Source organism: Salmo salar, unplaced genomic scaffold, assembly GCF_905237065.1.
Source record: "Salmo salar unplaced genomic scaffold, Ssal_v3.1, whole genome shotgun sequence".
Lineage (NCBI taxonomy): Eukaryota > Metazoa > Chordata > Actinopteri > Salmoniformes > Salmonidae > Salmo > Salmo salar.
The window spans coordinates 221,704-243,095 of record NW_025548700.1 but is presented as its reverse complement, the minus strand read 5'-3'; the positions used below and the strand labels follow the sequence as shown (position 1 = coordinate 243,095).

At 49.1% G+C, this 21,392-nt stretch overlaps 1 pseudogene; it reads left to right on the top strand.

The window, feature by feature from the left end:
- The window catches only part of LOC106596022 (carbohydrate sulfotransferase 12-like), a 68,360-nt pseudogene that overhangs the window by 27,051 nt on the left and 19,917 nt on the right, over window positions 1-21,392 (top strand).

Sequence of the window (21,392 nt, the reverse complement as noted above, 5' to 3'; positions counted from 1 at the left end):
AGGCAGCTGCCCAGCCTTAGCAGTCTAGACCGGTTAGGGTAGGCAGCTGCCCAGCCTTAGCAGTCTAGACCGGTTAGGGTAGGCAGCTGCCCAGCCTTAGCAGTCTAGACCGGTTAGGGTAGGTAGCTGTCCAGCCTTAGCAGTCTAGACCGGTTAGGGTAGGCAGCTGTCCAGCCGTAGCAGTCTAGACCGGTTAGGGTAGGCTGCTGCCCAGCCTTAGCAGTCTAGACCGGTTAGGGTAGGTAGTTGTCCAGCCTTAGCAGTCTAGACCGGTTAGGGTAGGCAGCTGTCCAGCCTTAGCAGTCTAGACCGGTTAGGGTAGGTAGCTGTCCAGCCTTAGCAGTCTAGACCGGTTAGGGTAGGCAGCTGTCCAGCCTTAGCAGTCTAGACCGGTTAGGGTAGGCAGCTGCCCAGCCTTAGCAGTCTAGACCGGTTAGGGTAGGCAGCTGTCCAGCCTTAGCAGTCTAGACCGGTTAGGGTAGGCAGCTGCCCAGCCTTAGCAGTCTAGACTGGTTAGGGTAGGCAGCTGTCCAGCCTTAGCAGTGTAGACCGGTTAGGGTAGGCAGCTGTCCAGCCTTAGCAGTCTAGACCGGTTAGGGTAGGCAGCTGTCCAGCCTTAGCAGTCTAGACCGGTTAGGGTAGGCAGCTGCCCAGCCTTAGCAGTCTAGACCGGTTAGGGTAGGCAGCTGTCCAGCCTTAGCAGTCTAGACCGGTTAGGGTAGGCAGCTTCCCAGCCTTAGCAGTCTAGACCGGTTAGGGTAGGCAGCTGTCCAGCCTTAGCAGTCTAGACCGGTTAGGGTAGGCAGCTGCCCAGCCTTAGCAGTCTAGACCGGTTAGGGTAGGCAGCTGCCCAGCCTTAGCAGTCTAGACCGGTTAGGGTAAGCAGCTGGGTGACCACTTCTGCTAACAGAATAGGAAGAGAAAAGTCTAGATGCAGTCTGATTGTGGTCTGGGTGACCACTTCGGGAGCTGGTCAGGGATGCATTATGTGTGGATTTCTCCTCAGTCTGGACCAATCAGGCTACCGAAAGCACATACAGTGGGCGACGTCATCAGCACTTCGCCCACAAATCTACAGAAAACCTGTTTTGGGAGCGAGGCACCTTTTTTTCATTAAACTTTGGAGGAAATACATTCCTAGCATGTCACTTTGCAATCACTTTAGCTTTGCTAGCTGGCTGTATAGCTACATACGTTAGCTGGATAGTTAGCTGACGTAGTGGGCCAATCACTTTAGCTTTGCTAGCTGGCTGTCTAGCTACATACGTTAGCTGGATAGTTAGCTGACGTAGTGGGCCAGTCACTTTAGCTTTGCTAGCTGGCTGTCTAGCTACATACGTTAGCTGGATAGTTAGCTGACGTAGTGGGCCAGTCACTTTAGCTTTGCTAGCTGGCTGTCTAGCTACATACGTTAGCTGGATAGTTAGCTGACGTAGTGGGCAATCACTTTAGCTTTGCTAGCTGGCTGTCTCGCTACATACGTTAGCTGGATAGTTAGCTGACGTAGTGGGAAACTGCTATTAAGTTGTCGTGTTGTTATCAGATTTATCCTGTTCCACCGTTTGCAGAATGCGTACTGGCATTTCAGTCGAGGGAATCTGGACACAATGTGGAGAAAGTGGACACATTTAAATGTAGGTGTATGACATGTTCGGAATTCAATGATCAGAATACAAAAGCTGCATGAACCGTCAAGTCTAGAATTTATTTTTACATTTTAGTCATTTAGCAGATGCTCTATATCCAGAGCGACTTACAGTAGTGAACGCATAGATTTCATAGAATTATTTTCCTGTACTGGCCCCACCGTGGGAATCGAACCCACAACCCCTGGCGTTGCAAACACCATGCTCTACCAACTGAGCTACAGGGCTCACGGCCAGAGAGAGCGTGCAGGCTGTGGAGCAGGGCTCACGGCCAGAGAGAGCGTGCAGGCTGTGCAGCAGGGCTCACGGCCAGAGAGAGTGTGCAGGCTGAGCTACAGGGCTCACGGCCAGAGAGAGCGTGCAGGCTGTGCAGCAGGGCTCACGGCCAGAGAGAGCGTGCAGGCTGTGCAGCAGGGCTAGCGGCCAGAGAGAGCGTGCAGGCTGAGCTACAGGGCTCACGGCCAGAGAGAGCGTGCAGGCTGTGCAGCAGGGCTCACGGCCAGAGAGAGCGTGCAGGCTGTGCAGCAGGGCTAGCGGCCAGAGAGAGCGTGCAGGCTGTGCAGCAGGGATCACGGCCAGAGAGAGCGTGCAGGCTGAGCTACAGGGCTCACGGCCAGAGAGAGCGTGCAGGCTGTGGAGCAGGGCTAGCGGCCAGAGAGAGCGTGCAGGCTGTGGAGCAGGGCTAGCGGCCAGAGAGAGCGTGCAGGCAGTGCAGCTGGGCTAGCGGCCAGAGAGAGCGTGCAGGCTGTGCAGCAGGGCTCACGGCCAGAGAGAGCGTGCAGGCTGTGCAGCAGGGCTCACGGCCAGAGAGAGCGTGCAGGCTGAGCTACAGGGCTCACGGCCAGAGAGAGCGTGCAGGCTGTGGAGCAGGGCTCACGGCCAGAGAGAGCGTGCAGGCTGTGGAGCAGGGCTCACGGCCAGAGAGAGCGTGCAGGCTGTGGAGCAGGGCTCACGGCCAGAGAGAGCGTGCAGGCTGTGCAGCAGGGCTCACGGCCAGAGAGAGCGTGCAGGCTGTGCAGCAGGGCTCACGGCCAGAGAGAGCGTGCAGGCTGTGCAGCAGGGCTAGCGGCCAGAGAGAGCGTGCAGGCTGTGGAGCAGGGCTCACGGCCAGAGAGAGCGTGCAGGCTGTGGAGCAGGGCTCACGGCCAGAGAGAGCGTGCAGGCTGTGGAGCAGGGCTCACGGCCAGAGAGAGCGTGCAGGCTGTGCAGCAGGGCTCACGGCCAGAGAGAGCGTGCAGGCTGTGGAGCAGTGCTCACGGCCAGAGAGAGCGTGCAGGCTGTGCAGCAGGGCTCACGGCCAGAGAGAGCGTGCAGGCTGAGCTACAGGGCTCACGGCCAGAGAGAGCGTGCAGGCTGTGCAGCAGGGCTCACGGCCAGAGAGAGCGTGCAGGCTGTGGAGCAGTGCTCACGGCCAGAGAGAGCGTGCAGGCTGTGCAGCAGGGCTAGCGGCCAGAGAGAGCGTGCAGGCTGTGCAGCAGGGCTCACGGCCAGAGAGAGCGTGCAGGCTGTGCAGCAGGGCTCACGGCCAGAGAGAGCGTGCAGGCTGTGGAGCAGGGCTAGCGGCCAGAGAGAGCGTGCAGGCTGTGGAGCAGGGCTAGCGGCCAGAGAGAGCGTGCAGGCTGTGGAGCAGGGCTAGCGGCCAGAGAGAGCGTGCAGGCTGTGGAGCAGTGCTCGCGGCCAGAGAGAGCGTGCAGGCAGTGCAGCTGGGCTAGCGGCCAGAGAGAGCGTGCAGGCTGAGCTACAGGGCTCACGGCCAGAGAGAGCGTGCAGGCTGTGGAGCAGGGCTCACGGCCAGAGAGAGCGTGCAGGCTGTGCAGCAGGGCTCACGGCCAGAGAGAGCGTGCAGGCTGTGCAGCAGGGCTCACGGCCAGAGAGAGCGTGCAGGCTGTGCAGCAGGGCTAGCGGCCAGAGAGAGCGTGCAGGCTGTGGAGCAGGGCTCACGGCCAGAGAGAGCGTGCAGGCTGTGCAGCAGGGCTAGCGGCCAGAGAGAGCGTGCAGGCTGTGCAGCAGGGCTCACGGCCAGAGAGAGCGTGCAGGCTGTGCAGCAGGGCTCACGGCCAGAGAGAGTGTGCAGGCTGTGCAGCAGGGCTCACGGCCAGAGAGAGTGTGCAGGCTGTGCAGCAGGGCTCACGGCCAGAGAGAGCGTGCAGGCTGTGCAGCAGGGCTAGCTTGTGTGTGTGTGTGTGTGTGTATTTGGTGTTGCTATACTTCACAAGTAGTCTTAGGGCAAGTATTTATTAGAGTCAAATATGCCACGGACCAAATAACCCCCCAATCATATTCAAGACAAACAAATATTCCGCAGACCGACAATCATTCGTCCATGGACCGGCGCCGGTCCACAGTCCTGGGTTTGATAAAGACTGCTCTAGTGGTCTACAGTCCTGGGTTTGATAAAGACTGCTCTAGTGGTCTACAGTCCTGGGTTTGATAAAGACTGTTCTAGTGGTCTACAGTCCTGGGTTTGATAAAGACTGCTCTAGTGGTCTACAGTCCTGGGTTTGATAAAGACTGCTCTAATGGTCTACAGTCCTGGGTTTGATAAAGACTGCTCTAGTGGTCTACAGTCCTGGGTTTGATAAAGACTGCTCTAGTGGTCTACAGTCCTGGGTTTGATAAAGACTGCTCTAGTGGTCCACAGTCCTGGGTTTGATAAAGACTGCTCTAGTGATCTACAGTCCTGGGTTTGATAAAGACTGCTCTAGTGGTCCACAGTCCTGGGTTTGATAAAGACTGCTCTAGTGGTCCACAGTCCTGGGTTTGATAAAGACTGCTCTAATGGTCTACAGTCCTGGGTTTGATAAAGACTGCTCTAATGGTCTACAGTCCTGGGTTTGATAAAGACTGCTCTAATGGTCTACAGTCCTGGGTTTGATAAAGACTGCTCTAGTGGTCTACAGTCCTGGGTTTGATAAAGACTGCTCTAGTGGTCTACAGTCCTGGGTTTGATAAAGACTGCTCTAGTGGTCTACAGTCCTGGGTTTGATAAAGACTGCTCTAGTGGTCTACAGTCCTGGGTTTGATAAAGACTGCTCTAGTGGTCTACAGTCCTGGGTTTGATAAAGACTGCTCTAGTGGTCCACAGTCCTGGGTTTGATAAAGACTGCTCTAATGGTCTACAGTCCTGGGTTTGATAAAGACTGCTCTAGTGGTCTACAGTCCTGGGTTTGATAAAGACTGCTCTAATGGTCTACAGTCCTGGGTTTGATAAAGACTGCTCTAGTGGTCTACAGTCCTGGGTTTGATAAAGACTGCTCTAGTGATCTACAGTCCTGGGTTTGATAAAGACTGCTCTAGTGGTCCACAGTCCTGGGTTTGATAAAGACTGCTCTAGTGGTCTACAGTCCTGGGTTTGATAAAGACTGCTCTAGTGGTCTACAGTCCTGGGTTTGATAAAGACTGCTCTAGTGATCTACAGTCCTGGGTTTGATAAAGACTGCTCTAATGGTCTACAGTCCTGGGTTTGATAAAGACTGCTCTAGTGGTCTACAGTCCTGGGTTTGATAAAGACTGCTCTAGTGGTCTACAGTCCTGGGTTTGATAAAGACTGCTCTAGTGGTCTACAGTCCTGGGTTTGATAAAGACTGCTCTAATGGTCTACAGTCCTGGGTTTGATAAAGACTGCTCTAATGGTCCACAGTCCTGGGTTTGATAAAGACTGCTCTAATGGTCTACAGTCCTGGGTTTGATAAAGACTGCTCTAGTGGTCTACAGTCCTGGGTTTGATAAAGACTGCTCTAGTGGTCTACAGTCCTGGGTTTGATAAAGACTGCTCTAGTGGTCCACAGTCCTGGGTTTGATAAAGACTGCTCTAGTGGTCTACAGTCCTGGGTTTGATAAAGACTGCTCTAGTGGTCTACAGTCCTGGGTTTGATAAAGACTGCTCTAGTGGTCTACAGTCCTGGGTTTGATAAAGACTGCTCTAGTGATCTACAGTCCTGGGTTTGATAAAGACTGCTCTAATGGTCTACAGTCCTGGGTTTGATAAAGACTGCTCTAGTGGTCTACAGTCCTGGGTTTGATAAAGACTGCTCTAGTGGTCCACAGTCCTGGGTTTGATAAAGACTGCTCTAATGGTCTACAGTCCTGGGTTTGATAAAGACTGCTCTAGTGGTCTACAGTCCTGGGTTTGATAAAGACTGCTCTAATGGTCTACAGTCCTGGGTTTGATAAAGACTGCTCTAGTGGTCTACAGTCCTGGGTTTGATAAAGACTGCTCTAGTGGTCTACAGTCCTGGGTTTGATAAAGACTGCTCTAGTGGTCTACAGTCCTGGGTTTGATAAAGACTGCTCTAGTGGTCTACAGTCCTGGGTTTGATAAAGACTGCTCTAGTGGTCTACAGTCTTGGGTTTGATAAAGACTGCTCTAGTGGTCTACAGTCCTGGGTTTGATAAAGACTGCTCTAGTAGATTTAATGCTGTTTATCCTGCGTATCTTTTACAGCATGTCATTGCAGCCTCGTTGCTCCAGTGGTTTGCAAGTGATTTCCATTTTTTTCTAATGTTGTCAATTCTTTTGGGTCTTCATTTTAACTGTGCTCATCTCTCTTGTTTATGTCCTGTGCAACTATTCGCAATGCATCAGTGCAACAATGTTATCATGTGCGGCCAAAGTGATCACACCATCTCCTCAACTTTCCCAGACAGTTCATTCGACCTGATACTGTAGGCCTATTTTACGTTCAGCGATTGACCTTTCGCTAAGCACTGCCCAGAATTTTGGGGGAACCAATGGCAGTGCTCCGTTTGATAGCAACTGGCACTAACAATTCTTACCAGTGCTGCTAATGTAATGACTTTGTCCCTATATTTAGTTACTTTGTCTCTATATTTAGTGACTTTGTCCCTATATTTATTTACTTTGTCTCTATATTTAGTGACTTTGTCCCTATAGTTAGCGACTTTTCAGACCCCTCCAGTAACTTTGTCCCTATATTTAGCGACTTTTCAGACCCCTCCAGTGACTCTGTCTCTATATTTAGCGACTTTTCAGACCCCTCCAGTAACTTTGTCCCTATATTTAGGGACTTTTCAGACCCCTCCAGTGACTCTGTCTCTATATTTAGTGACTTTGTCCCTATATTTAGCGACTTTTCAGACCCCTCCAGTGACTTTGTCCCTCCTATATTTAGCGACTTTTCAGACCCCTCCAGAGACTTTGTCCCTATATTTAGCGACTTTTCAGACCCCTCCAGTGACTCTGTCTCTATATTTAGCGACTTTTCAGACCCCTCCAGTGACTTTGTCTCTATATTTAGCGACTTTTCAGACCCCTCCAGTAACTTTGTCTCTATATTTAGTGACTTTGTCCCTATATTTAGCGACTTTTCAGACCCCTCCAGTGACTTTGTCTCTATATTTAGCGACTTTTCAGACCCCTCCAGTAACTTTGTCTCTATATTTAGTGACTTTGTCCCTATATTTAGCGACTTTTCAGACCCCTCCAGTGACTCTGTCTCTATATTTAGCGACTTTTCAGACCCCTCCAGTGACTTTGTCCCTATATTTAGAGACTTTTCAGACCCCTCCAGTGACTTTGTCCCTCCTATATTTAGCGACTTTTCAGACCCCTCCAGAGACTTTGTCCCTCCTATATTTAGCGACTTTTCAGACCCCTCCAGTGACTTTGTCCCTCCTATATTTAGCGACTTTTCAGACCCCTCCAGTGACTCTGTCCCTATATTTAGCAACTTTTCAGACCCCTCCAGAGACTTTGTCCCTATATTTAGCGACTTCTCAGACCCCTCCAGTGACTCTGTCCCTATATTTAGCGACTTTTCAGACCCCTCCAGTGACTCTGTCCCTATATTTAGCGACTTTTCAGACCCCTCCAGTGACTTTGTCCCTATATTTAGCAACTTTTCAGACCCCTCCAGTGACTTTGTCCCTATATTTAGCGACTTCTCAGACCCCTCCAGTGACTCTGTCCCTATATTTAGCGACTTTTCAGACCCCTCCAGTGACTCTGTCCCTATATTTAGCGACTTTTCAGACCCCTCCAGTGACTTTGTCCCTATATTTAGCGACTTTTCAGACCCCTCCAGTGACTTTGTCCCTTAAGTTAGTGACTTTTCAGACCCCTCCAGTGACTCTGTCTCTATATTTAGCGACTTTTCAGACCCCTCCAGTGACTTTGTCCCTCCTATATTTAGCGACTTTTCAGACCCCTCCAGTGACTTTGTCCCTATATTTAGCGACTTTTCAGACCCCTCCAGTGACTTTGTCCCTATATTTAGCGACTTTTCAGACCCCTCCAGTGACTTTGTCTCTATATTTAGCGACTTTTCAGACCCCTCCAGTGACTCTGTCTCTATATTTAGCGACTTTTCAGACCCCTCCAGTGACTCTGTCCCTATATTTAGCGACTTTTCAGACCCCTCCAGTGACTTTGTCCCTATATTTAGCGACTTTTCATACCCCTCCAGAGACTTTGTCCCTATAGTTAGTTACATGTCAGACCCTTCCAGTAACTTTTACCTTATATTTAGTAACTTTGTCACTATAGTTAGCGACTTTTTCTCATGATTAGGTAATTACTGGAGTCGGGCGTGTTAGCTGGGGCAAACTGTGATACCAATCAGGCCCCTGGGACTGGAATTACCCACCACTGCACTAGCACCTAGGTTGTTAATGAGACCGTTGGTAATTTTCTATAATGCCTGCTACAAGAAGTGAGTCATTATTATGTGCATTAATTTTCATAGACAAACTTGAAAGCCAGACCATGCAAATAAGCAGGTTAAAGTATTTGTATTAAATTAATAAAATGATTAGTGGGTCTTATGGTTGTGGAAGTATAATTTCACAACTCTTGAATTCATTAGATTTATTGCTGACTGTTGAAAAACTACATTGAGAAATGATTTTTAGGCCACATCGTCCAGCCCTAAATTCAATGGTTGGATCAATAACCAAGCCCCGCACCCTTAAAACTGTATTATTGATTAGGCCCATGTTAGGGTTAGGGTTAACTAACTAACTAACTAACTAACTAACTAACTAATTAGCTAACCCTAACCCTGTGTTTTTAGACAAGAAAACAATTCTACCTCGGCTACAACCACACAATGCAATGAAGAAATGTATTATTGTCGTCAAGTGAGTAACACAATTATTGTCCAGGCTGTAAAATGCAGTTCTTTTTCTTTTGAAATCATTTTTAATGCCGAAATAACTGCCTAAAGCCCTGATTAGACAATCATTTGGATCAGTTCTGGATCAGTTCTGGATCAGTTCTGGATCAGTTCTAGTTCTGGATCAGTTCTGGATCAGTTCTGGATCAGTTCTGGATCAGTTCTGGATCAGTTCTAGTTTTGTAACGATGTTTGTGTATCAGTGTGTGTGTTTGTGTATCAGTGTGTGTGTTTGTGTATCAGTGTGTGTTTGTGTATCAGTGTGTGTGTGTGTATCAGTGTGTGTTTGTGTATCAGTGTGTGTGTTTGTGTATCAGTGTGTGTGTGTGTGTGTATCAGTGTGTGTGTTTGTGTATCAGTGTGTGTGTGTGTTTGTGTATCAGTGTGTGTTTGTGTATCAGTGTGTGTGTGTGTGTGTGTATCAGTGTGTGTTTGTGTATCAGTGTGTGTGTGTATCAGTGTGTGTGTGTATCAGTGTGTGTTTGTGTATCAGTGTGTGTGTGTGTGTATCAGTGTGTGTGTGTGTATCAGTGTGTGTGTTTGTGTATCAGTGTGTGTGTTTGTGTATCAGTGTGTGTGTTTGTGTATCAGTGTGTGTGTTTGTGTATCAGTGTGTGTGTTTGTGTATCAGTGTGTGTGTTTTAGAGGTCGGCCGATTATGGCCGATTAATTAGGGCCGATTTCAAGTTTGTGTATCAGTGTGTGTGTTTGTGTATCAGTGTGTGTGTTTGTGTATCAGTGTGTGTGTTTGTGTATCAGTGTGTGTGTTTGTGTATCAGTGTGTGTGTTTGTGTTTCAGTGTGTGTTTGTGTATCAGTGTGTGTGTTTGTGTATCAGTGTGTGTGTTTTAGAGGTCGGCCGATTATGGCCGATTAATTAGGGCCGATTTCAAGCTTTCATAATAATCGGTAATCTGCATTTTTTGGACGCTGATTATGGTCGATTACATTCCACTCCACGAGGAGACTGCGTGGCAGGCTGACCACCTGTTGCGCGAGTGCAGCAAGAAGCCAAGGTAAGTTGCTAGCTAGCATTAAACTTATCTTATAAAAACTATCGATCTTAACATAATCACTAGTTAACTACACATGGTTGATGATATTACCAGGTTAACTAGCTTGTCCTGCGTTGCATATAATCGATGCGGTGCCTGTTAATTTCTCATCGAATCACAGCCCACTTCGCCAAACGGGTGATGATTTAACAAGCGCATTGGCGAAAAAAGCAGTGCCGTTGTACCAATATGTACCTAACCATAAACATCAATGTCTTTCTTTAAAATCAATACACAAGTATATATTTTTAAACCTGCATATTTAGTTAATATTGCCTGCTAACATTAATTTATTTTAACTGGGGAAATTGTGTCACTTCTCTTGCGTTCAGTGCAGCAGAGTCGGGGTAAATGCAGCAGTTTGGGCCGCCTGGCTCGCTGAGAACTGTGCAAAGACCATTTATTCCTAACAAAGGCAGTAATTAATTTGCCAGAATTGTACATAATTATGACATAACATTGAAGGTTGTACAGTGTAACAGGAATATTTTGACTTAAATAATGCAAAAAACAAAGTGTTGGATAAGAAAGTAAAAGTGCAATATGAGCCATGTGAGAAAGCTAACGTTTAAGTTCCTCGCTCAGAACATGAGAACATATGAAAGCTGGTGGTTCCTTTTAACATGAGTCTTCAATATTTCCCAGGTAAGAAGTTTTAGGTTGTAGTTATTATAGGAAATATAGGACTATTTCTCTCTATACCATTTGTTAGTGCTACATTTAGCTGTGGTTTGGGTTTATGTGACATTATATGCTAGCTTGAAAAATGGGTGTCTGATTATTTCTGGCTTGGTACTCTGCTGACATAATCTAATGTTTTGCTTTCGTTGTAAAGCCTTTTTGAAATCGGACAGTGTGGTTAGATTAACGAGAGTCTTGTCTTTAAAATGGTGTAAAATAGTCATATGTTTGAAAAATGGAAGGTTTTGCATTTCTAAGGTATTTGAATAACGCGCCACAGGATTACACTGGCTGTTGAGTAGGTGGGACGTCCCACCTAGCCCATATATAACAGTGTGTGTGTGTGTGTGTGTGTGTGTATCAGTGTGTGTGTGTGTGTGTGTGTGTGTGTGTGTGTGTGTGTGTGTGTGTGTGTGTGTGTGTGTGTGTGTGTGTGTGTGTGTGTGTGTGTGTGTGTGTGTGTGTGTGTGTATCAGTGTGTGTGTGTGTGTGTGTGTGTGTGTGTGTGTGTGTGTGTGTGTGTGTGTGTGTGTGTGTGTGTGTGTGTGTATAACAGTGTGTGTGTGTGTGTGTGTGTGTGTGTGTGTGTGTGTGTGTGTGTGTGTGTAACAGTGTGTGTATCTGTGTGTGTGTGTGTGTGTGTGTGTAACAGTGTGTGTATCAGTGTGTGTGTGTGTGTGTGTGTGTGTGTGTGTGTGTGTGTGTGTGTGTGTGTCTCTCTGTGTGTGTGTGTGTTGTGTGTGTGTGTAACAGTGTGTGTGTGTGTGTGTGTGTGTGTGTGTGTGTGTGTGTATCTGTGTGTGTGTGTGTGTGTGTGTGTGTAACAGTGTGTGTGTGTGTGTGTGTGTGTGTGTGTGTGTGTGTGTGTGTAACAGTGTGTGTATCTGTGTGTGTGTGTGTGTGTGTGTGTGTGTGTGTGTGTGTGTGTAACAGTGTGTGTGTGTGTGTGTGTGTGTGTGTGTAACAGTGTGTGTATCTGTGTGTGTGTGTGTGTGTGTGTGTGTGTAACAGTGTGTGTATCTGTGTGTGTGTAGTGTGTGTGTGTGTGTGTAACAGTGTGTGTATCTGTGTGTGTGTAGTGTGTGTGTGTGTGTGTGTGTGTGTGTAACAGTGTGTGTATCTGTGTGTGTGTAGTGTGTGTGTGTGTGTGTGTATCAGTGTGTGTGTGTGTGTGTGTAACAGTGTGTGTATCTGTGTGTGTGTAGTGTGTGTGTGTGTGTGTGTAACAGTGTGTGTGTGTGTGTGTGTGTGTGTGTGTGTGTGTGTGTGTGTGTGTGTAACAGTGTGTGTATCTGTGTGTGTGTGTTCAGGGCGTCACCATGGGGGAAGTGGAGGTTGTTCAGCGTCTCTGTGGTTCTGGGTTCAGTCTTTATGATCCTGTTGATGATTCTCTACTGGGACGACGTTGGCGCCTCTCACCTTTACCTGCCCGCCCTCTCCCCCCCGGCCCGCCCCTCACCACCCCGCCACACACCCCTCCTTCCTCTCCGACATCAACGCCTTCGTAAACCAGTTCCTGGAGGGGACCAATGATCCTACAGATTCCGCCCCCCCAGACTCTGCCAACCAATCAGAGCGCGCCGAGGAGCGGTACGTGCCCGGAGGGAGTGGAAGGTCCATCTGACGCCCATCGACCCCGAGAAACGACTAGGACAGGTAACTCTAACCTCTAGAAACGACTAGGACAGGTAACTCTAACCTCTAGAAACGACTAGGACAGGTAACTCTTACCTCCCTCTAGAAACGACTAGGACAGGTAACTCTAACCTCCCTCGAGAAACGACTAGGACAGGTAACTCTTACCTCTAGAAACGACTAGGACAGGTAACTCTAACCTCTAGAAACGACTAGGACAGGTAACTCTTACCTCTAGAAACGACTAGGACAGGTAACTCTAACCTCTAGAAACGACTAGGACAGGTAACTCTAACCCCCCCTCTAGAAACGACTAGGACAGGTAACTCTAACCTCTAGAAACGACTAGGACAGGTAACTCTAACCTCTAGAAACGACTAGGACAGGTAACTCTAACCTCTAGAAACGACTAGGACAGGTAACTCTAACCCCCCTCTAGAAACGACTAGGACAGGTAACTCTAACCTCTAGAAACGACTAGGACAGGTAACTCTAACCTCCCTCTAGAAACGACTAGGACAGGTAACTCTAACCTCTAGAAACGACTAGGACAGGTAACTCTTACCTCCCTCTAGAAACGACTAGGACAGGTAACTCTAACCTCTAGAACACGACTAGGACAGGTAACTCTAACCTCCCTCTAGAAACGACTAGGACAGGTAACTCTAACCTCTAGAACACGACTAGGACAGGTAACTCTAACCTCCCTCTACAACACGACTAGGACAGGTAACTCTAACCTCTAGAAACGACTAGGACAGGTAACTCTAACCTCCCTCTAGAAACGACTAGGACAGGTAACTCTAACCTCTAGAAACGACTAGGACAGGTAACTCTAACCTCCCTCTAGAAACGACTAGGACAGGTAACTCTAACCTCCCTCTAGAAACGACTAGGACAGGTAACTCTAACCTCCCTCTAGAAACGACTAGGACAGGTAACTCTAACCTCTAGAAACGACTAGGACAGGTAACTCTAACCTCCCTCTAGAAACAACTAGGACAGGTAACTCTAACCCCTAGAACACGACTAGGACAGGTAACTCAAACCTCCCTCTAGAAACGACTAGGACAGGTAACTCTAACCTCCCTCTAGAAACGACTAGGACAGGTAACTCTAACCTCTAGAAACGACTAGGATAGGTAACTCTAACCTCTAGAACACGACTAGGACAGGTAACTCTAACCTCTAGAAACGACTAGGACAGGTAACTCCAACCTCCCTCTAGAAACGACTAGGACAGGTAACTCTAACCTCTAGAAACGACTAGGACAGGTAACTCTAACCTCCCTCTAGAAACAACTAGGACAGGTAACTCTAACCTCTAGAACACGACTAGGACAGGTAACTCTAACCTCTAGAAACGACTAGGACAGGTAACTCTAACCTCTAGAAACGACTAGGACAGGTAACTCTAACCTCTAGAAACGACTAGGACAGGTAACTCTAACCTCCCTCTACAACACGACTAGGACAGGTAACTCTAACCTCTAGAAACGACTAGGATAGGTAACTCTAACCTCTAGAAACGACTAGGACAGGTAACTCTAACCTCTAGAAACGACTAGGACAGGTAACTCTAACCTCCCTCTAGAACACGACTAGGACAGGTAACTCTAACCTCTAGAAACGACTAGGACAGGTAACTCTAACCTCTAGAAACGACTAGGACAGGTAACTCTAACCTCTAGAACACGACTAGGACAGGGAACTCTAACCTCTAGAAACGACTAGGACAGGGAACTCTAACCCCCCTCCGCTCTCTCTCCTCTCTCTCTCCCCTCCGCTCTTTCCCCCCTCCTCTCTCTCCCCCCCTCCTCTCTCTCCCCTCCTCTCTCTCCCCCCTCCGCTCTCTCCCCCCTCCTCTCTCCCCCCTCCTCTCTCTCCCCTCCTCTCTCTCCCCCCTCCTCTCTCTCCCCCCTCCGCTCTCTCCCCCCTCCTCTCTCTCCCCTCTCTCTCTCCCCCTCTCTCTCCCCCTCCTCTCTCTCTCCCCTCCGCTCTCTCCCCCTCTCTCCCCCCTCCTCTGTCTCTCCCCTCCTCTCTCTCCCCCTCCTCTCTCTCCCCCTCCTCTCTCTCCCCACCCCTCCCTCTCCCCCTCCTCTCTCTCCCCCTCCGCTCTCTCTCCCCTCCTCTCTCTCCCCCCTCCTCTCTCTCCCCACCCCTCCCTCTCCCCCTCCTCTCTCTCCCCCTCCGCTCTCTCCCCCTCTCTCCCCCTCCTCTCTCTCCCCCTCCTTTCCCACCCCTCCCTCTCCCCCTCCTCTCTCTCCCCCTCCTCTCTCTCCCCACCCCTCCCTCTCCCCCCTCCTCTCTCTCCCCCTCCTCTCTCTCCCCCTCCTCTCTCTCCCCCTCCTCTCTCTCTCCCCCTCCCTCTCCCCCTCTCTCTCCCACCCTCCCTCTCCCCCTCCTCTCTCTCCCCCTCCGCTCTCTCCCCTCTCTCCCCCTCCTCTCTCCCCCCTCCCTTTCCCACCCCTCCCTCTCCCCCCTCCTCTCTCTCCCCCTCCTCTCTCTCCCCCTCCTCTCTCTCCCCACCCCTCCCTCTCCCCCTCCTCTCTATCCCCCCCTCCTCTCTCTCCCCCTCCTCTCTCTCCCCCTCCTCTCTCTCTCCCCCTCCCTCTCCCCCTCTCTCTCCCACCCCTCCCTCTCCCCCTCCTCTCTCTCTCCCCTCCTCTCTCTCCCCCTCCTCTCTCTCCCCACCCCTCCCTCTCCCCCTCCTCTCTCTCCCCCTCCGCTCTCTCCCCCTCTCTCCCCCTCCTCTCTCTCTCCCCCTCCCTCTCCACCCCTCCTCTCTCTCTCCCCCTCCTCTCTCTCTCCCCCTCCTCTCTCTCTCCCCCTCTCTCTCCCCCTCCTCTCTCTCCAGGAGAGCGGCGGCAGCGTGTCCATGACCTCTGTCACCATGGTGATGACCTAGCTTTTCCGGGGAAGAACCGTTCATTTGACGACATCCCCAACAGGGAGCTGGATCACCTGATCGTCGACGACCGACATGGGGTCATATACTGCTACGTCCCCAAGGTACACACACACACACACACACACACACACACACACACACACACACACACACTGCTAACTTTATATTGACTGTAGGTGGCCTGTACTAACTGGAAGAGGGTGATGATCGTGCTCAGTGAGAGGCTAATATAACCTGTATATATTGTATATATATTTATATTGACTGTAGGTGGCCTGTACTAACTGGTAGAGGGTGGTGATCGTGCTCAGTGAGAGGCTAATATAACCTGTATATATTGTATATATATTTATATTGACTGTAGGTGGCCTGTACTAACTGGTAGAGGGTGATGATCGTGCTCAGTGAGAGGCTAATATAACCTGTATATATTGTATATATATTTATATTGACCGTAGGTGGCCTGTACTAACTGGTAGAGGGTGGTGATCGTGCTCAGTGAGAGGCTAATATAACCTGTATATATTGTATATATATTTATATTGACTGTAGGTGGCCTGTACTAACTGGTAGAGGGTGGTGATCGTGCTCAGTGAGAGGCTAATATAACCTGTATATATTGTATATATATTTATATTGACTGTAGGTGGCCTGTACTAACTGGTAGAGGGTGGTGATCGTGCTCAGTGAGAGGCTAATATAACCTGTATATATTGTATATATATTTATATTGACTGTAGGTGGCCTGTACTAACTGGAAGAGGGTGGTGATCGTGCTCAGTGAGAGGCTAATATAACCTGTATATATTGTATATATATTTATATTGACTGTAGGTGGCCTGTACTAACTGGTAGAGGGTGGTGATCGTGCTCAGTGAGAGGCTAATATAACCTGTATATATTGTATATATATTTATATTGACTGTAGGTGGCCTGTACTAACTGGTAGAGGGTGGTGATCGTGCTCAGTGAGAGGCTAATATAACCTGTATATATTGTATATATATTTATATTGACTGTAGGTGGCCTGTACTAACTGGTAGAGGGTGGTGATCGTGCTCAGTGAGAGGCTAATATAACCTGTATATATTGTATATATATTTATATTGACTGTAGGTGGCCTGTACTAACTGGTAGAGGGTGGTGATCGTGCTCAGTGAGAGGCTAATATAACCTGTATATATTGTATATATATTTATATTGACTGTAGGTGGCCTGTACTAACTGGTAGAGGGTGGTGATCGTGCTCAGTGAGAGGCTAATATAACCTGTATATATTGTATATATATTTATATTGACTGTAGGTGGCCTGTACTAACTGGAAGAGGGTGATGATCGTGCTCAGTGAGAGGCTGCTCCAGGACGGAGGCCCCTACAGGGATCCACTGGCTGTTCCTCAGGAGATGGTCCACAACAGCAGCCTCCACTTCACCTTCAACAAATTCTGGAAACGCTACGGGAAGTTCTCACGACATCTGATGAAGGTCAGTTCACTGCTAATCTCTCTTACCTCCGACGCTAAACCCTGGTGGTGGTCAGTTCACTGCTAATCTCTCTTACCTCCGACGCTAAACCCTGATGGGGGTCAGTTCACTGCTAATCTCTCTTACCTCCGACGCTAAACCCTGATGGGGGTCAGTTCACTGCTAATCTCTCTTACCTCCGACGCTAAACCCTGGTGGTGGTCAGTTCACTGCTAATCTCTCTTACCTCCGACGCTAAACCCTGATGGTGGTCAGTTAGCCCTGATGGGGGTCAGTTAGCCCTGATGGTGGTCAGTTAGCCCTGATGGTGGTGGTCAGTTAACCCTGATGGTGGTCAGTTAGCCCTGATGGGGGTCAGTTAGCCCTGGTGGTGGTCAGTTAACCCTGATGGTGGTCAGTTAGCCCTGATGGTGGTCAGTTAGCCCTGATGGGGGTCAGTTAGCCCTGATGGTGGTCAGTTAACCCTGATGGTGGTCAGTTAGCCCTGATGGGGGTCAGTTAGCCCTGATGGTGGTCAGTTAGCCCTGATGGGGGTCAGTTAGCCCTGATGGTGGTCAGTTAGCCCTGATGGGGGTCAGTTAGCCCTGATGGGGGTCAGTTAGCCCTGATGGTGGTCAGTTAGCCCTGATGGGGGTCAGTTAGCCCTGATGGTGGTCAGTTAGCCCTGATGGTGGTCAGTTAGCCCTGATGGTGGTCAGTTAGCCCTGATGGTGGTCAGTTAGCCCTGATGGGGGTCAGTTAGCCCTGATGGGGGTCAGTTAGCCCTGATGGGGGTCAGTTAGCCCTGATGGTGGTCAGTTAACCCTGATGGTGGTCAGTTAACCCTGATGGTGGTCAGTTAGCCCTGATGGTGGTGGTCAGTTAACCCTGATGGTGGTGGTCAGTTAACCCTGATGGTGGTCAGTTAGCCCTGATGGTGGTCAGTTAGCCCTGATGGTGGTCAGTTAGCCCTGATGGGGGTCAGTTAGCCCTGATGGTGGTCAGTTAGCCCTGATGGTGGTCAGTTAGCCCTGATGGGGGTCAGTTAGCCCTGATGGTAGTCAGTTAGCCCTGATGGTGGTCAGTTAACCCTGATGGGGGTCAGTTAGCCCTGATGGTGGTCAGTTAGCCCTGATGGGGGTCAGTTAGCCCTGATGGGGGTCAGTTAGCCCTGATGGTGGTCAGTTAGCCCTGATGGGGGTCAGTTAACCCTGATGGGGGTCAGTTAGCCCTGATGGTGGTCAGTTACCCCTGATGGTGGTCAGTTAGCCCTGATGGTGGTCAGTTAGCCCTGATGGTGGTCAGTTAGCCCTGATGGGGGTCAGTTAGCCCTGATGGGGGTCAGTTAACCCTGATGGTGGTCAGTTAGCCCTGATGGGGGTCAGTTAGCCCTGATGGTGGTCAGTTAGCCCTGATGGTGGTCAGTTAACCCTGATGGTGGTCAGTTAGCCCTGATGGTGGTCAGTTAACCCTGATGGTGGTCAGTTAGCCCTGATGGTGGTCAGTTAGCCCTGATGGTGGTGGTCAGTTAGCCCTGATGGTGGTCAGTTAGCCCTGATGGTGGTCAGTTAGCCCTGATGGGGGGTCAGTTAGCCCTGGTGGTGGTCAGTTAACCCTGGTGGTGGTCAGTTAGCCCTGATGGGGGTGGCCAGTTAGCCCTGATGGTGGTCAGTTAACCCTGATGGGGGTCAGTTAACCCTGATGGTGGTCAGTTAGCCCTGATGGTGGTCAGTTAGCCCTGATGGGGGTCAGTTAGCCCTGATGGTGGTCAGTTAGCCCTGATGGTGGTCAGTTAGCCCTGATGGTGGTCAGTTAACCCTGATGGTGGTCAGTTAGCCCTGATGGGGGTCAGTTAGCCCTGATGGTGGTCAGTTAGCCCTGATGGTGGTCAGTTAGCCCTGATGGTGGTCAGTTAACCCTGATGGTGGTCAGTTAACAGCTGACTCATTAGGGTTTATTTTTATTTATTTATTTAACCTTTATTTAACCAATCAGTCTCCAGATCCTTCATCAGTGATTTAAAAACACCAATCGGGACCAAGTTCTTCCAGTTTAACAGTATTTTGTAAGGCGTTTCCAAGGCGATGGCGCAGGGTACATAAAAGCCCTTTTATACCCAAATTCAGTTCGGACATTTGGAACAGTTAGCAGGATAAAGTCCAGCGAACGAAGAGACGACCCACCACATTACTGAACAATAAAAAAAATATGAATCTATTATATAAATGTGTAAGTGATGTATTCAGCGCATTCGGAAAGTATTCAGACACCTTTTCCCACATTTTGTTACGTTACAACCTTATTCTAAAATTTATTAAATCGTTTTTTTCCCCTCCTCATCAATACCACATAATGACAAAGCAAAAACAGTTTTTTAGAAATTCGTGCAAATATATTAAAAATTAAAAAATGTCAATGTCACATTTAAATAAGTATTCAGACCTTTTACTCTGTACTTTGTTGAAGCAGCTTTGGCAGCGATTACAGCCTCGAGTCTTCTTGGGTGTGACGCTACAAGCTCGGCACACCTGTATTTGGGGAGTTTCTCCCATTCTTCTCTGCAGATCCTCTGCAGCTCTGTCAGGTTGGATTTGGAGCGTCACTGCACAGCTATTTTCAGGTCTATCCAGAGATGTTCGATCGGGTTCAAGTCCGGGCTCTGGCTGGGCCCACTCAAGGACATTCAGAGACTTGTCCTGAAGCCACTCCTGCGTTGTCTTGGCTGTGTGCTTAGGGTCGTTGTCCTGTTGGAAGGTGAACCTTCGCCCCAGTCTGAGGTCCTGGATCAGGTTTTCAGCAAGGATTTCTCGGTACTTTGCTCCGTTCATCTTTCCCTCGATCCTGACTAGTCTCCCAGTCCCTGCCGCTGAAAAACATCCCCGCAGCATGATGCTGCCACCACCATGCTTCACCGTAGGGATGGTGCCAGGTTTCCTCCAGATATGAAGCTTGGCATTCAGCCAAAATAGTTCAATCTTGGTTTCATCAGACCAGAGAATCTTGTTTCTCATGGTCTGAGAGTCTTTAGGTGCCTTTTGGCAAACTCCAAGTGGGCTGTCATGTGCCTTTTACTGAGGAGTGGCTTCCGTCTGGCCACTCTACCATAAAGGCCTGATTAGTGCAGTGCTGCAGAGATGGTTGTCCTTCTGGAAGGTTCTCCCATCTCCACAGAGGAACTCTGGAGCTCTGTTAGAGTGACCATCGGGTTCTTGGTCACCTCCCTGACCAAGGCCCTTCTCCCCCGATTGCTCAGTTTGGCCGGGCGGCCAGCTCTAGGAAGAGTCTTGGTGGTTCCAAACTTCTTCCATTTAAGAACGATGGAGGCCACTGTGTTCTTGGGGACCTTCAATGCTGCAGAAATGTTTTGGTACCCTTCCCCAGATCTGTGCCTCGACACAATCCTGTCTCTGAGCTCTACGGACAATTCCTTCGACCTCATGGCTTGGTTTTTTGCTCTGACATGCACTGTAAACTGTGGGACCTTATATAAACAGGTGTGTGCCTTTCCAAATCATGTCCAATCAATTGAATTTACCACAGGTGGACTCCAATCAAGTTGTAGAAACATCTCAAGGATGATCAATGGAAACAGGATGCACCTGAGCTCCATTTCGAGTCTCATAGCGAAGGGTCTGAATACTTATGTAAATAAGGTTTTACTGTTTTTTATTTGTAATACATTTGAAAACATTTCTAAAAACCTCTATCAACTGGTACCTTTGTCATTATGGGGTATTGTGTGTAGATTGATGGGAGGAAAAAAGAATATTTGATCAATCTTAAAATAAGGCTGTAACGTAACAAAATGTGAATACTTTCTGAATGCACTGTGTATTTGGGTTAGGGGTTAGGGTTAGGGGTTAAGGGTTAGGGGTTAGGGTTAGGGGTTAAGGGTTAGGGGTTAGGGTTAGGGGTTAGGGTTAGGGGTTAAGGGTTAGGGTTAGGGGTTAGGGTTAGGGGTTAGGGGTTAGGGTTAGGGGTTAAGGGTTAGGGGTTAGGGTTAGGGGTTAGGGTTAGGGTTAGGGGTTAAGGGTTAGGGTTAGGGGTTAGGGTTAGGGGTTAGGGTTAGGGGTTAGGGTTAGGGGTTAGGGGTTAGGGTTAGGGGTTAGGTTAGGGTTAGAGTTAGGGTTAGGGGTTAGGGTTAGGGGTTAGGGTTAGGGGTTGGGGTTAGGGGTTTAGGGTTAGGGGTTAAGGGTTAGGGTTAGGGGTTGGGGTTAGGGGTTAGGGTTAGGGGTTAGGCTTAGGGGTTAGAGTTAGGGGTTAGGGGTTAGGTTTAATAAAGGTGGTTTGTTTGTTTGTCAAGGTGAAGCTCCAGAAGTACACCAAGTTCCTGTTTGTCAGAGATCCGTTCGTCCGCCTCATCTCGGCGTATCGGAACAAGTTCGAGCAGCCCAACGAGGAGTTCTACCGCCGATTCGCTCTGCCCATGCTCCGTCGCTACGGTAACCACTCTGAACCTCCCGCGGCAGCGGGCGATGCGTTTCCTGCGGGAATCCGCCCTTCCTTCTCAGAGTTTGTCCAATACCTACTGGACCCCCAGACGGAGAGCGAAGCCCCTTTCAACGAGCACTGGAGACAGGTCTACCGGCTCTGCCACCCCTGTCAAATACAGGTAATATATAACAACAATACTACATTTATTTATCCAATGTCTAAGAAGAAGAAGTGTTTTGGCAGAAGTAAACAACCAAGATCCACCTTCTGGTGGAAGAAGAGTGAACTCTTGTCATCTAACTAATGTGGAGCCCAACGTTCTGCATTTATTAGACCAGCAAACATCAGTCCCCACTACTTTACAAATAACATGGATTATACTATTCTACCAGTCTGCAATAGGGGGACAGGTCCATAAGACAGGACTGATTGGTC